Raw genomic sequence first — 13,031 nt, 5'->3', positions numbered from 1 at the left:
GGTAAAGGGGGAAAAACGCGGTGAGCAAGAGGGAGATAATGTTTTGTGAAAAGACAGTGGGGAGAAAAGACAGTGGGGAGAAAAGTTTTTGGGTAGATGGAGCAGGAAAAGAGGGTGGCCAGCAGGAGGCATAAAAGACTGTGGGGAAAAGAGTGGGGGAAAAGTTTTTGGGTAGATGGAGGGGGAAAAGGTGATAAGCAGGAGGTGGGAAAGAGGGTTGGGAAAACGATGGAAAAATAGTTTTGGGGTAGATGGAGGGTGAAAAAAGGGTGGCATGTGGGAGAGGGTTGGGAGTGGCGGAAAAAGAGGGTGGTGAGCAGCAGGGGTCAAAAGAGAGTGGTGAGTAAGGGAGACAAGGTTTTCTAAAAAGACCGTGGGGGAAAATGTTTTTGGGTAGCTGGAGGGAGAAAGGAGGGTGACAAGTGGGAGAAGGAAAGAGAGGGTGGCGAGCGGGAGGGAGAGAAGGTTTTGCGAAAAGACGGAGGGCAGAAAAGAAAGACGGTGCAGAAAGAAAAACAGTGGGTAAAAAGCTTTTGGGTGGATGGAGGGAGGAAAAGAAGGTGGCAAGTGGGAGGAGAAAAGAGGGTGGCAAGAGGGAGGAAGGAAAGAGGATTGGGAAAAGGACGATGGTGAAAATAGTTTTCGGGTAGATGGAGGGCAAAAAGAGGGTGGCAAGCAGGATAGAGGAAAGAAGAGGGCAAGCGGGAAGGGGAAAGGGCTTTGTGAAAAGACGGTAGTGTTGTCTTATGTGGTTTTACACATATAAAATGTTTCTGTTCCTTTCCTTCTGAAAATTTTTAAATAGTCACAGTAAGTCTACTCGTACTATAAGAAATGAATCTGGCGGGGTGCAAGGGCTCACACTTGTAATCCCAGCACTTTGGGAGGCCAAAGCGGGTGGATCACCTGAGGTCAGAAGTTCGAGACCAGCCTGGCCAACATGGTAAAATCCCATCTCTACTAAAAATACAGGAAGTAGCCAGGCATGGTGGTGGGCACCTGCAATCCCAGCTACTTGGAAGGCTGAGGCAGGAGAATCACTTGAACTTACCAGGCAGAGGTTGCAGTGAACCGAGATCGTACCACTGCACTCCAGCCTGGGAGACAGAGCAAGACTCTGTCTCAAAGAAAGAGAGAGAGAGAGAGAAAGGAAGGAAGAAGAAAATGAAAAAAGAAAGAAATGATTCTAAGTTACTGTTTTTAACTGCTGCAGAGTATTCTGTGATAGGAACATACAATTGTTCATGTAGTTATTCTCCCATTGATGGACCTTTAGATAATTGCCAATATCTCATTGCTACCAGCAATGCTGCTAAGATAATCTTGACTATACTTTCTTGCACACACATGCAAATGTTTTGGTTTTAATAGATATGTCAGATGCCCTCCAAATTGACTGCACTAATATGCACTCCCTCTGGTGGGACATGAGGGTACCCGTTTGCCCAACTCTGGCTAACATTTGTTATCAAAGTTAAAAATACTTGCCAATCTAATCAGTAAAAATAGCATCTCAATGCCCTTTTATTTGTATTTCCTTGATAAATGGTGAGATCGAGCATTTTTTCTTTCTTAGCAATTTTAATTTCCTTGAATAGTATTTTCATATGAATTGCCTATTTGCTATTCATTTGATTTTTTTCTTATTGCCCTTTTATTATGAACACTCATTTGTTTGGACTTTATTATCTTTGTGGGGTTTTTTAGTTTTGTTTTGTTTTGTTGAGACAGAGCCTTGCCCTGTCACCCAGGCTGGAGTACAATGGCATGATCTTGGCTCACTGCAACCTCTGACTCCCAAGTTCAAGTGATTCTCCTGCCGCAGCCGCCAAAGTAGCTGGGATTACAGGTGCCCACCATGAAGCCCGGCTAATTTTTGTACTTTTAGTAGAGACATTGTTTCACCATGTTGGCCAGGCTGGTCTTGAACTCCTGACCTCAAGTGATCCACCCTCCTCAGCCTCCCAAAGTGCTGGGATTATAGGTGTGAGCCACCACGCTCAGCCTATTTTTGTGTTTTCTATTGATTATGCTGTTTCTCTTTTTGTCCCTGTTCTTGCTTTCTGTTGGGTTGATTGAAATTTCTTTGTTCCATCTTATTTCCTTTACTGGTTTGAAATTTATACATTTCATCGCTATTTTTCTAATACTCTTAATTTTGTATATCCATATATAATGTTGCCTAACAAAATCTAAAGGTAAACAGTACATATAGACTGTTCCCAAACAAGATAAAGAATGTTCACTTCCTCCCGCTGTTTTCCTTTTCCCCAACTCTCCTGTTGATATAATCCAGAATTCTAATTCTAAATTGTTATTTTAAGCATCCATGGCAATCAATACTTTAGTCTATTTAAGACTAAATAGGTAATAATAGCATTGGCTGATTACTTAGGGAAGTGTTACTTTTTTCACACTGCTTCTTCCTCTGGATTCATGTCATTTCTTGCAGGAGGACTTCTTAAGCAGTTGTTTTCAACAGAATCTGTTGGTGGTAAACTTTCTTAAATCTTGAATGTTCAAGGTGAGGGCTTAGAGCAGGCCCGCTGCCCCTGAGTCCAGGATGAGGGCTCAGAGCAGGCCCACTGACCCTGAGTCCAGGGTGAGGGCTTAGGGCAGGCCCGCTGCCCCCCCAGTCCAGGGAGAGGGCTCAGAGCAGGCCTACTGTTCTCCCAACACTCAGCTTTTCTCCCAACAGGAATCGAAAACTCAGAGGCTAGTGAAAGGTTAAAGCAGGTGGTCCACACCAGCTGCAGAGTCAAAAAGAAAATACACATCTGCTGCCATTTAGAATGAGGACACAGACTCAGGCAAGACTGTTTTTCACACAATGATCCATGGGTGGGGCCTGGCTGGGCCTCTCCACACACAGCTGCTGACCTCTGAATACAAAACAATTTTTTTGTTTCGGGTCCGGGTGCAGTGGCTCACGCCTGTCATCCCAGCACTTTGGGAGGCCAAGAGGAACGGATCACTTGAGGTCAGGAGTTTGAGACCAGCCTGGCCAACATGGCGAAAGCCCGTCTCTGCTTAAAATACAAAAATTAGCTGGGCATGGTGGTGGGCACCTGTAATCCCAGCCACTCGGGAGGCTGAGGCACAAGAATCACTTGAACCCAGGAGGCAGAGGTTAGAGTGAGCTGAGATCGCACCAGTACACTCCAGCTTGGGGGACACAGAAAGACTCTGTCTCAAATAAAAATAAAAATAAAAATAAAAATGAAAATAAACATGCTTTAGGGGACTTGGATGAAATTGAAAATGTCCTTTTTGACTTTGAACAGATCAGATTTGGTGATTTCTTAAGAAATCTTTGAAGCTTTAAAGTTATGGTAAAAATAAAAATCCATCTTCCTTTTCCTGCATAGGTTATTCAGAATAGGATGTTTTGATAAGAAAGGCTCCCCAGATTTCCAGAGGGAAGGGTCCAAGCTGCCAGTGTTCACCCAGCACCGGGACTCACGCCCTGTTCCCAGGAGACCTCCCCAGCTCTGCACCCCTCAACTCCGTGCTGACCTAGTGGGGCTGGAAGCCAGGGTTCCAGGGTTCCTGAGGGGCCAAGGCCTCCCCGCAGGTCCTCGCCTGCCTACTAACATCCACCTCCAACGGACCCAGTCTGCCCCAGATCCCTCCAGCCCAGGTAGAAAGGAGCCCCGGGTCCTCACTGGCTCCCTCAGTGGCCTTCTCAGTGCGGTGGGCCAGGCCCTCGGCAGCCAGCTTTCCCAGGCCTCCCAGCACCATGTGGCAGCAGACGGTGGCCAACTAGGATGCTGAGGACTGGCCCAACACGCTTTTATAGCTGCCTCTGGTGCCCGTCTAGGCTCTGGGGCAACAAGTCCTTGCCCCAGCCCAGTAGGAGGCTGGACAGGTGAGTCAGCGAGGGCGGCAGCAGGAAGGGGCTGGGTGGAACCACCCTGGCACTGGGGTGGCAGCATCCCCTGACAGCATGAGACTTCTGTAACCCTGTCCTAGGGACCCTGTGAAGGATAGGGGCAGGGAGCAGGGCTGAGGCTGGACAGGAGAGATCTGGACATGCCTCTTCCTTGAGGCAGAGGGCCTGAGTGCCAGCACCCCTGAGACTCAAGCTTCCCAAGCCTGGGCACTGATATGTACCCGGAGACAAGACCTAGGATTCCAAGTCTGCTGCTCAAGGTCCCCAGTGTGGCCCAGTCAGGGGTTTGGGGGTTCTATGGGCCTGGAGACCTGGGCAGTCCTTTGGGTCACAAACACAAGTGGAGTGAGGGTGACTGCCCTCCTCATTCCCGGAGACCCTGGCGCTGCAGAGCAGTTTGTGGCCTCCATGGGACGGGGGGGTGTTCAGGGTGGTGCCTTGACCGAGGCAGAGCGGGGCATAGCACTGAGCAGAAGCATAGTCACCTGGCTGCACTCAGCTGATGCTCACTCACCCAAGAGGCTCTGTGAGGCCAGCGGTGCCCTCCTATCCCCTGGCAGTCCTGGAGGAGTAGACAGAGGCCTCCACCACCACTCAGGGAGATGCTTCTGGCTCCAGCTAGAATCCCCTAGAAAGCAGCTTCCCTGGCTCCTGGCGCATCACATGAGGAGTGGCAGGGCTGCTCCCTAGTTACTCATGATGGACAGACATGCCTCAAGCCACCTGCCACATGCTGCTTCCCTTAGTCACCAGCCCAACCTGAGCCTCCGTTTCCTCATCTGTGAACTGGGGATAGCGTGTCTTCCCGGCTGTGTCCCTAATCGTCCCTGAGACAAAGCATGCAAGCTCCTGGTAAACACCTGTTCCCTCCACTCATCACTGAGGTGCTGGGAGGTGCGGTTTGGCAGTGAGCTCTGACCAACCAGTGGGGTGGGCCAAGGAGTGACTGGGACATGAGGCTGCCTTGGAGCCAGAGGGCTGGGGAACTTCCGTTGGCCAGGAGCCAAGGAGAGGTCTTCCCATGCTCCTACTTCTGGGGTGCAGGCCTGGGGCAGGGGTCTGAGGCCCTCTCCCCAATGCAGGCTCCGGAGGTGCTCTCCGGGGTGTGTCGGGGCCTGATTAGTTTACTGGACTGTGGGCCCTTCCAGCCTGGGACTCGGGAGCTGAGACCCTCTTGCATTCCTGCATGGTGTTTGGGGGCTCCAGGGCTATGGCCAGTCCCCCCAGGGTGGGCAGTGGGTACCATGGGCAGCAGGACCTCTGGGTCTCAAGGCCACGGCCCCACACATGCCATTGCTATCTCCTTTGGGCAGGGGTTAATCGGGGCTTCAACAATTTAGAGGGGTCCTCTTTATGAAAAAGAATACAATAATATGATTCTTGCACATTTTTCATTTATATACGTATGAACCTGTGGACCCAGAAGGGGCTGTGAAAGTGGGGGGCCTGGAGTTCAGGCGGGTCCAGATGACCCTGTCCTCCTCTTGTAACAGCCAGAGTCCAGGATGTTTTGCCCAGGGCATTAAGCTGGCACTGCAGAGGGTTGGGTGCTGGGGGAGGGACACCTGGGACATGGCTGGTTGGAATTGAGCTAAGAAACCTCAGGGATGCTCCCTGGATCTGTCAAAGCCCCTTCCCTGTTTCTTTTGAGGCTCCATGTCCCCCACCCCCACAGGGGTCCTCTCTATGCCTGTTCCCCTGACAAGTGTCATCTGCCTGCTCTAGAATGGCTTCCAGACCCCACGGACTCCCTCCTCATGAGCTCCCACCCTAGGGTACTCTGCACCAGTCCCCTCTCTCAGGAGCTCACCAGCCCCAGACAGCCTGTTGTCAGAGCTCAGCCACACAGCAGGACACTGGCCCACTGCCCAGCCCAGAGCCAGGCCCACCACAGCCTCTGGGGACAACTGCCCTTCCCTTCACCCCCTCCACATGGTCCCCTGCCCATGAGACCCTGCCCTGCTTTAATGCACTGCCTTGGTGTGAGCACTGTGATTCTAATGACAACACACCATGGCCTTCTGGGTCCAGACACAGATCCCAAATGCCTGCTGGGCAGAAGGCAAGAGGCCTGGGGAGGCCCAGGACCAGACATGGGCCCCAGGCCCTGGTGCCTTCCCACTTGGCCTTCTAGCTGCTGCTGTGACCAGATCCCCGTCCACCCAGCCCAGGCCATGGGCCCCAGTAGGCCCTCTGTGCCCCACCTCTGGGGCAGACCCCTAAGAGCGGGACCCCTTTCTAGCCAAAGAACCTGAGACAGCCCAAAATCCTCCTTACCATAATGGATCCTAATCTGAGGGACTGGGCTCAGGTGACTCCTGCAGGGAACTTCACCTGCCTGGATGAGGTCAAGGGTGAATCAGGTGGGGCCTGCCCTCCACCACCCCATCATGGAAGAGGTCCAGCCCACAATGGGCCCAAGAGGGACGCCCTTGGACCTAGGGACCCAAGTCAAAATATCCTGAGTCAGAAGGTCAAGTCCAGCCTCCCCTCAAGCAGGGAGAATCTGGCTTTGACAGGAGCAGATAAATTCTCAAGGTGGAATTTGCCCAACAAACTAGTTTGGCAAGGGACTAGCTGGCTGAATCATTGAGTCAAGGAGAGCCAATGTTTCCAATAGCAATTTGCCAACTTAGCAATTACCAGTTCTGAAAAACAACTTGTTTATTTGAAATACTTAAATACTTAGGCTGTCTCATGTCTGAAGCATGATGATGCCTTGCGTGATTTAAAGGACAGATGTCACGAATGCCAAGAGTTTTGTGGCACTCCATCCTGCCAGTGTCTTCTCCCACTTTTGTTCTGTGGATTTGAGCTCACAGTTTGTGCTGTGCCCACCGCCTGCCCACCTAACGAGACTCCTGGAGACTTGGCTGGCCAGTCACCAGAGGAAGAGGGGCCCAGCAGCACGCCAGCATTCACCCACCTGTGGGTATCAGTCAGGCTCCTGGTGGAAGCCAGAGGACATATTCGAATGGGTACTTGAGGAAAGGGGCTGTTCACAGAAGTGTGGACAGAGTTAAGGGAACCAATAAGAGATGAGGAATGCCCTGGACCAGCAAGAGTGGGAGCTGTTATCTCCCTGGGTCTAGAGGGACAGGAAAGGTGTCCACAGATCCCAAAGAGAGCTGTGGCTGCAGAGGAGGATCATCAGGAGCTGCAGCCATCAGTAGAAAGATGTGGCCACTGCCAAACCAGCAAGGAAGAATCTGAGCGAATAACCACCTCTCCTCTCTCTCTCCCACCTCCTATGACATCCTCCACTGTCTGAATTCCACTAGGGACAGACAGTGAGGCACCCTGGTGATGCAGTCCAAGAGGGAGCGGGCAGAGAGGAGCCAGTGGGTATGGAGGGGAAACGAGAAACAGAGAATTCCAGCTCACTCTGCGGGATTTCTGGGTCTGATAGAAACATGGCAGCAGCTTTCTTCTTCTCCTTCTTCTTCTTCTTCTTCCTCTTCCTCTTCCTCTTCTTCTTCTTCTTCTTTCTTCTTCTTTCTTCTTGTTCTTCTTTTCTTCTTTCTTCCTTCTTCTTCTTCTTCTTTCTTCTTGTCTTCTTCTTCTTCTTCTTCCTTCTTCTCCTTCCTTCTTCTTCTTCCTTCTTCTTCTTCTTCTTTTCTTCTTTCTTCTTCTTCTTCTTCTTCTTCCTTTCTTCTTCTTCTTCTTCTTCTTCTTCTTCTTCTTCTTCTCTTCTTCTCCTTCTTCTTCTTCTTCTTTTCTTCTTCTTCTTCTTCATCATTATTATTATTATTATTATTATTATTATTAAGATGGAGTTTCACTCTTGTTACCCAGGCTGAAGTGCAGTAGCATGAACTCAGCTCACTGCAACTTCTGCCTCCAAGGTTCAAGAGATCCTCCTGCCTCAGCCTCCCGAGTAGCTGGGATTACTGGCACATGCCACCACACCTTGCTAATTTTTGTATTTTTGGTAGAGATGGGGTTTCACCATGTTGGCCAGGCTGGTCTCAAACTCCTGACCTCAGGTGATCCACTCGCCTCGGCCTCACAAAGGGCTGGGATTACAGGCGTGAGCCACTGTGCCTGGCCTGCAGCAGCTTAATTTTACAGTGTCCCTTTTCTCCTTCTGGAAACTATATGGAGCAACAACAAGAGTGAGGAGGGGGAGGAGGAGGAGGAAGAAAAAGCCCATCATCAACACACACATCAAACTCAACTTCAGAGAAATTAGGAAGCTGGGAAGCCATGTAAACCAAAAAGCAGGTGACACCAGCAGAACCAATGCAGGAAGCCAGAGAGGTGCAGAAGAACAGGGCATGGGGGGCCACCCGGGGGGAATCTTCACTGTTGCCAGCAACACACACTCCCAAGAGAGGACCCTCAGAGTGAGAATGCAGAGCTGGAGAAGTGAAGAATGAAGGAGCAGGTGGTGCCCGGGGAAGTGCAGGGGTGTGGGATCTGAGAGCACCCCTTCCCAAGAAAGGAGGGAACACTTGGGAAGGCAGGGCTGAGTCCCTGGAGGCTGTATCCAGGAAAGGAGGCTGGCAGTAGAACCTTCCTGAAGCCGAGTGGGTTCTGAGAGGCAGAGGGGCAGTGGTACAGGTGAGGCCGACGCGTCTGTGCAGGAAGGGCAGGCTCCTGAGGAAGGGAACCGCTGAATGCTCTCCACTAGATTCCCAGGGAGCTGCACTCCCTCCACAGGGACCTCGCGCTGACATCTGGGAAATGCCATTCATACTGGAACCTCTGACACACTGCCATGAATGTGAGGGTTTCGTGACTGATGGGGTAGGTTTCTCTCTTCCAACTCAATAGTATAATTTCCATTTATTCCTCCCCCCAGCCTCCCTGAACGTTCACCTCTTAGATAGCCACAGTACGGTGATCAGAACCAGGAAATCCACATTCTCATATTTAACTATGTTAAAATTATTTCACAAAATAACCAATTTTGTTAATTTAAATATATTTAAATGACGTTTAAATATATTTAAATTATTTAACTATTTTAAAATGAACATATTAGCTAAACTAAAGACCTTATTGGAGTTTTGCCACTTTTTCCACTAATGTCCTTTTTCTGTTCCCAAATTCCACCCAGGATCACACTGCATTTAGTTATTTCTTAGTCTCTCGCCGTTTTGTAGGACTGCAATAACGGTTCCTCAGTCTTTCCTTATCTTTCATAACCATGATACTTTGAACCAGTACTGATAAGTATTTGTCAAATGTTCCTCGATTTGGGTTTGTCTGATGTATTTCCATGATTGGACTGAAGTTACGCACTTTTGGCAATCACAGCACAAAAGTGATGTGGAATCCTTCCCAGTGCATTCCATCAAAGTTATGGCATTGATAGTTCTTCTTACTGATGATGTTGAACTTGTTCATTTGGTTCAGGTTTCTGCTGGGTTTCTCCATCGTAAAGTTACTATCTTTCCCCCTCATGGGGGAAAGATCTTAGGAGAAATACTTGGAGACTATGAAAATTTTGCATTTTCTCAAACTTTAAAATTTTTTTTCAGGCCGGGCACACTGGCTCACGCCTATAATCCTAGCACTCTGGGAAGCTGAGGTGGGTGGATCACCTGAGGTCAGGAGTTCAAACCCAGCCTGATCAATATGGAGAAACCCCATCCCTACTAAAAATACAAAATTAGCCAGGTGTGGTGGTGTATGCCTGTAATCCCAGCTACTCAGGAGGCTGAGGCAGGAGAATCATTTGAACCCAGGAGGAGAGGCTGCAGTGAGCTGAAATCATGCCATTGCACTCCAGCCTGGGCAACAAGAGTGAAACTCCATCACAAAAAAAAAAAAAAAAAAGGCCAGGTGCGGTGGCTCACGCCTGTAATCCCAGCACTTTGGGAGGCCGAGGCGGGTGGATCACCTGAGGTCAGGAGTTGGAGACCAGCCTGGCCAACATGGAGAAACCCCATCTCTACTAAAATAAAATACAAAATCAGCTGGGCATGGTGGTTCATGCCTGTAATCCCAGCTACTCGGGAGGCTGAGGCAGTAGAATTGCTTGAATGCGGGAGGTAGAAGTTGCCGTGAGCCGAGATCATGCCATTGCACTCCAGCCTGGCCAACAAAAGTGAAACTCCGTCTCAAAAAAAAAACAAAAAAAAAAAACAAAAAACAAAACTCTATTTTGACAGCCGGGCACAGTGGCTCACACCTGTAATCCCAGCACTTTGGGAGGCCAAGGCATGTGGATCACCTGAGGTTAGGAGTTTGAGACCAGCCTGGCGAACATGGTGAAATCCTGTCTCTACTAAACATACAAAAATTAGTTGGGCATGGTGGCATGTGCCTGTAAGTTCCAGCTACTTGGGAGGTTGAGGCAGGAGAATCGCTTGAACCCAGAAGGCGGAGGTTGCAGTGAGCCGAGATGGCGCCATTGTACTCCAGCCTGGGAACAGAGTGAGGGATCTCAAAAAATTATAATAAAAATAATAATAATAATTCTATTTTGAATTGTGGTAAAATATACATAAAATATACTACCTTAACCACTTTTAAGTGACAGTTGGAACAGGGGTCAAGGAGAGCCCTTGGGTTGGGTAACGTAGAGTATATTCACACTGCCATGCAACCAATCTCCAGAACTTTTTCATCTGACAAAACTGAAACCCTATATCCACTAAGCAACTTCCCATTTTCTCCCTTCCCCATGTCCCTGGCAACCCCTGTTCTACTTTCTGTTTCTATTAGTTTGCTTACTCAGTCTAGACGCTTCACATAAGTGAAAGAACACAGTATTTGTCTTTTTCTAACTGGCTTATTTCACTTAGCATAATGTCCTCAATGTTCATCGCTGTTGTAGCATGTGTTAGAATTCCCTTCCTTGTTGAGGCTGAAGAATATTTTATTGTACGTATACACCACATTTTATCAATTCATCTGCCTATGGACAATTAGGCTGCATCCATCTTTTGACGAGTGTGAATACCACTGCTATAAGTATCAGTGCACAAATATTTCTATGAGACCTTGCTTTCAATTATTTTGGCTATATACCCAGAAGTGGTATTGCTGGATCATTTGGTAATTCTATTTTTAATTTTTTGAGAAACTGCCTGTTCTGTGCTGAGCAGGTCTATATAAACCTACCCCCAAAGGCCAAGGAACCTAAGATACCAAAGAAAGAGGTGACAAATCCAGTTTCTCAGAAAGAAACATTTAATAGGCATTTATGAACAGAAGCCAAGTCAGGGATGGCACCAAGATAAGATAGTGGATCCTTGTGCCATTACCCCCACCTCCCCGACCCAGAGCTTATATAGCATAGGGAAAGGGTAATGAGTGCTTCAGTAGGGATGTGTATGGCCAGGCACGGTGGCTCACGCCTGTAATCCCAGCACTCTGGGAGGCCGAAGTAGGCAGATCACCTGAGGTTAGGAGTTCGAGGCCAGCCTGGCCAACACGGTAAAACCTCGTCTCTACTAAAAATACAAAAATTAGCCAGGCATGGTGGCAGGTGCCTGTAATCCCAGTTTCTAGGGAAGCTGAGGCAGGAGAATCACTTGAACCCAGGAGGTGGAGTTTGCAGTGAGCTGAGATTATGCTGCTGCAGTCCAACCTAGGAGACAGAGTGAAACTCCTTCTCAAAAAATAAAAAATAAAAAAAATTTTTTTAAAAAGATAAAATAGAAATCATAGATGAATTCTTGGAACTGGGATTAATCAGAACAAGGCAGATTAGCATCCAAGATGGAATTGCTTTATTCTCATTCAAGGTTTCCCTCATTCTTCACTCTCACCATGCTGGTCACCTTGCTCTTCATTCCTCAAACACACATGAAATACGTTTCTGTCTGTTTTGGCAGTCATCCTGCTACCTGTAATGTCAGCACTGCTTTCTGTTGTCCCTTCAGTCAGGTCACTGTTCAAATAGCTCTCTAGATAGGCTCTTCCTTATCATTCTACTTAAAATAGCGCCCAATCACTCTGTGTCCCTTTAGCCTGCTTCATCTTCCTGCTATTTCATACTACCTGAAAAAATACTTAAGTTTGAACTTCCTAGAACATAAGCTCATAAAAGCAAGAACTGTGCTCCATCTCTCCTCTCCTCTATCCCAGCACTTGGAAGAGCAACAGAGTCAGCATCCAGTGAGTGTTCACGAATCAAGTCACTGCTTGGCAGCATTCAGCACTGTGACCACAGCCTCGCCTATCTTCAACTCTTTCTCCTTTTGTTAAACTCTTCTGCTTTTCCTCCTCCCACTCTAGTAGCCACTCCTCTGGGGGCTTGTCCCTTAAATGATTAGTCCTTACCAACCTATTTTCTGTCCACTTTATCTGTTTTTGAGACAGGGTCTCACTCTGTTGCCCAGGCTGGAGTGCAGTGGCATGAATACGGGTCACTGCAGCCTCCACCTCCTGGGCTCAAGTGATCTTCCTGCCTCAGCCTGCCATGCCATGTAACTGGGGCCACAAGCATGTGCCACCGTGTCCAGCTAATTTCTTGATTTTTTTTTTTTGGTAGAAATGGGTCTCACTTTATTGCCCAGTCTGGTCTTGAACTCCTACACTCGAGCAATCCTCTCAACTTGGCCTCCCAAAGTGCTGGGATTACAGGCATGAGATACTGTACCTGGTCTTATTTTTTCTTTTCTTAAGATACAGGGTCTCACCATCTGGCCCAGGCTGGACTCAAACTGCTGAGCTCAAGTAATTCCCCTACCTCAGCCTCCCAAGTAGCTAGGACTAAAGGCATGAAACCACCATGCCTGGCTCATCCAATTTCATTCTACACACTTTCTTGGTATTTAAACAGCTGCTGTTGCTCTTCATTCTGTAGCTCTACATCAGATTCATGCTCTAGTCCTTTATATCCAAATGATGACTAGAGGCTGCTGGCTCTGCTCTTTCAAAGGCACAATGAGCGTAGCCCATCTACAAAACTCTCCCTTTTCCAATCCAGCTTTCCCTCCTGCATCAGCTATCTCTATACATCTGGAACCATTAGAGCTGCCTTCATAAGGAACCTCAGTCTGGCATTCAGAAAACCACCCTGTCTTGCCAGAGCCGCTTGGTCTTGGGTAGCAAAAGCTGTATGCAATCTAAATCAAGCTTTCAATCATGAGAAATCACATTCCTTCTTTTCCCTTTTTAATATACTCCAGTGTGGTTTTTTTTTTCCTTTCTCAATAAGCAAATTGTACCACCATCTTAT

The sequence above is a fragment of the Pongo abelii genome, chromosome 8, assembly GCF_028885655.2.
Source record: "Pongo abelii isolate AG06213 chromosome 8, NHGRI_mPonAbe1-v2.0_pri, whole genome shotgun sequence".
Taxonomy (NCBI): Eukaryota; Metazoa; Chordata; class Mammalia; order Primates; family Hominidae; genus Pongo; species Pongo abelii.
This window is presented reverse-complemented; position numbering follows the sequence as displayed.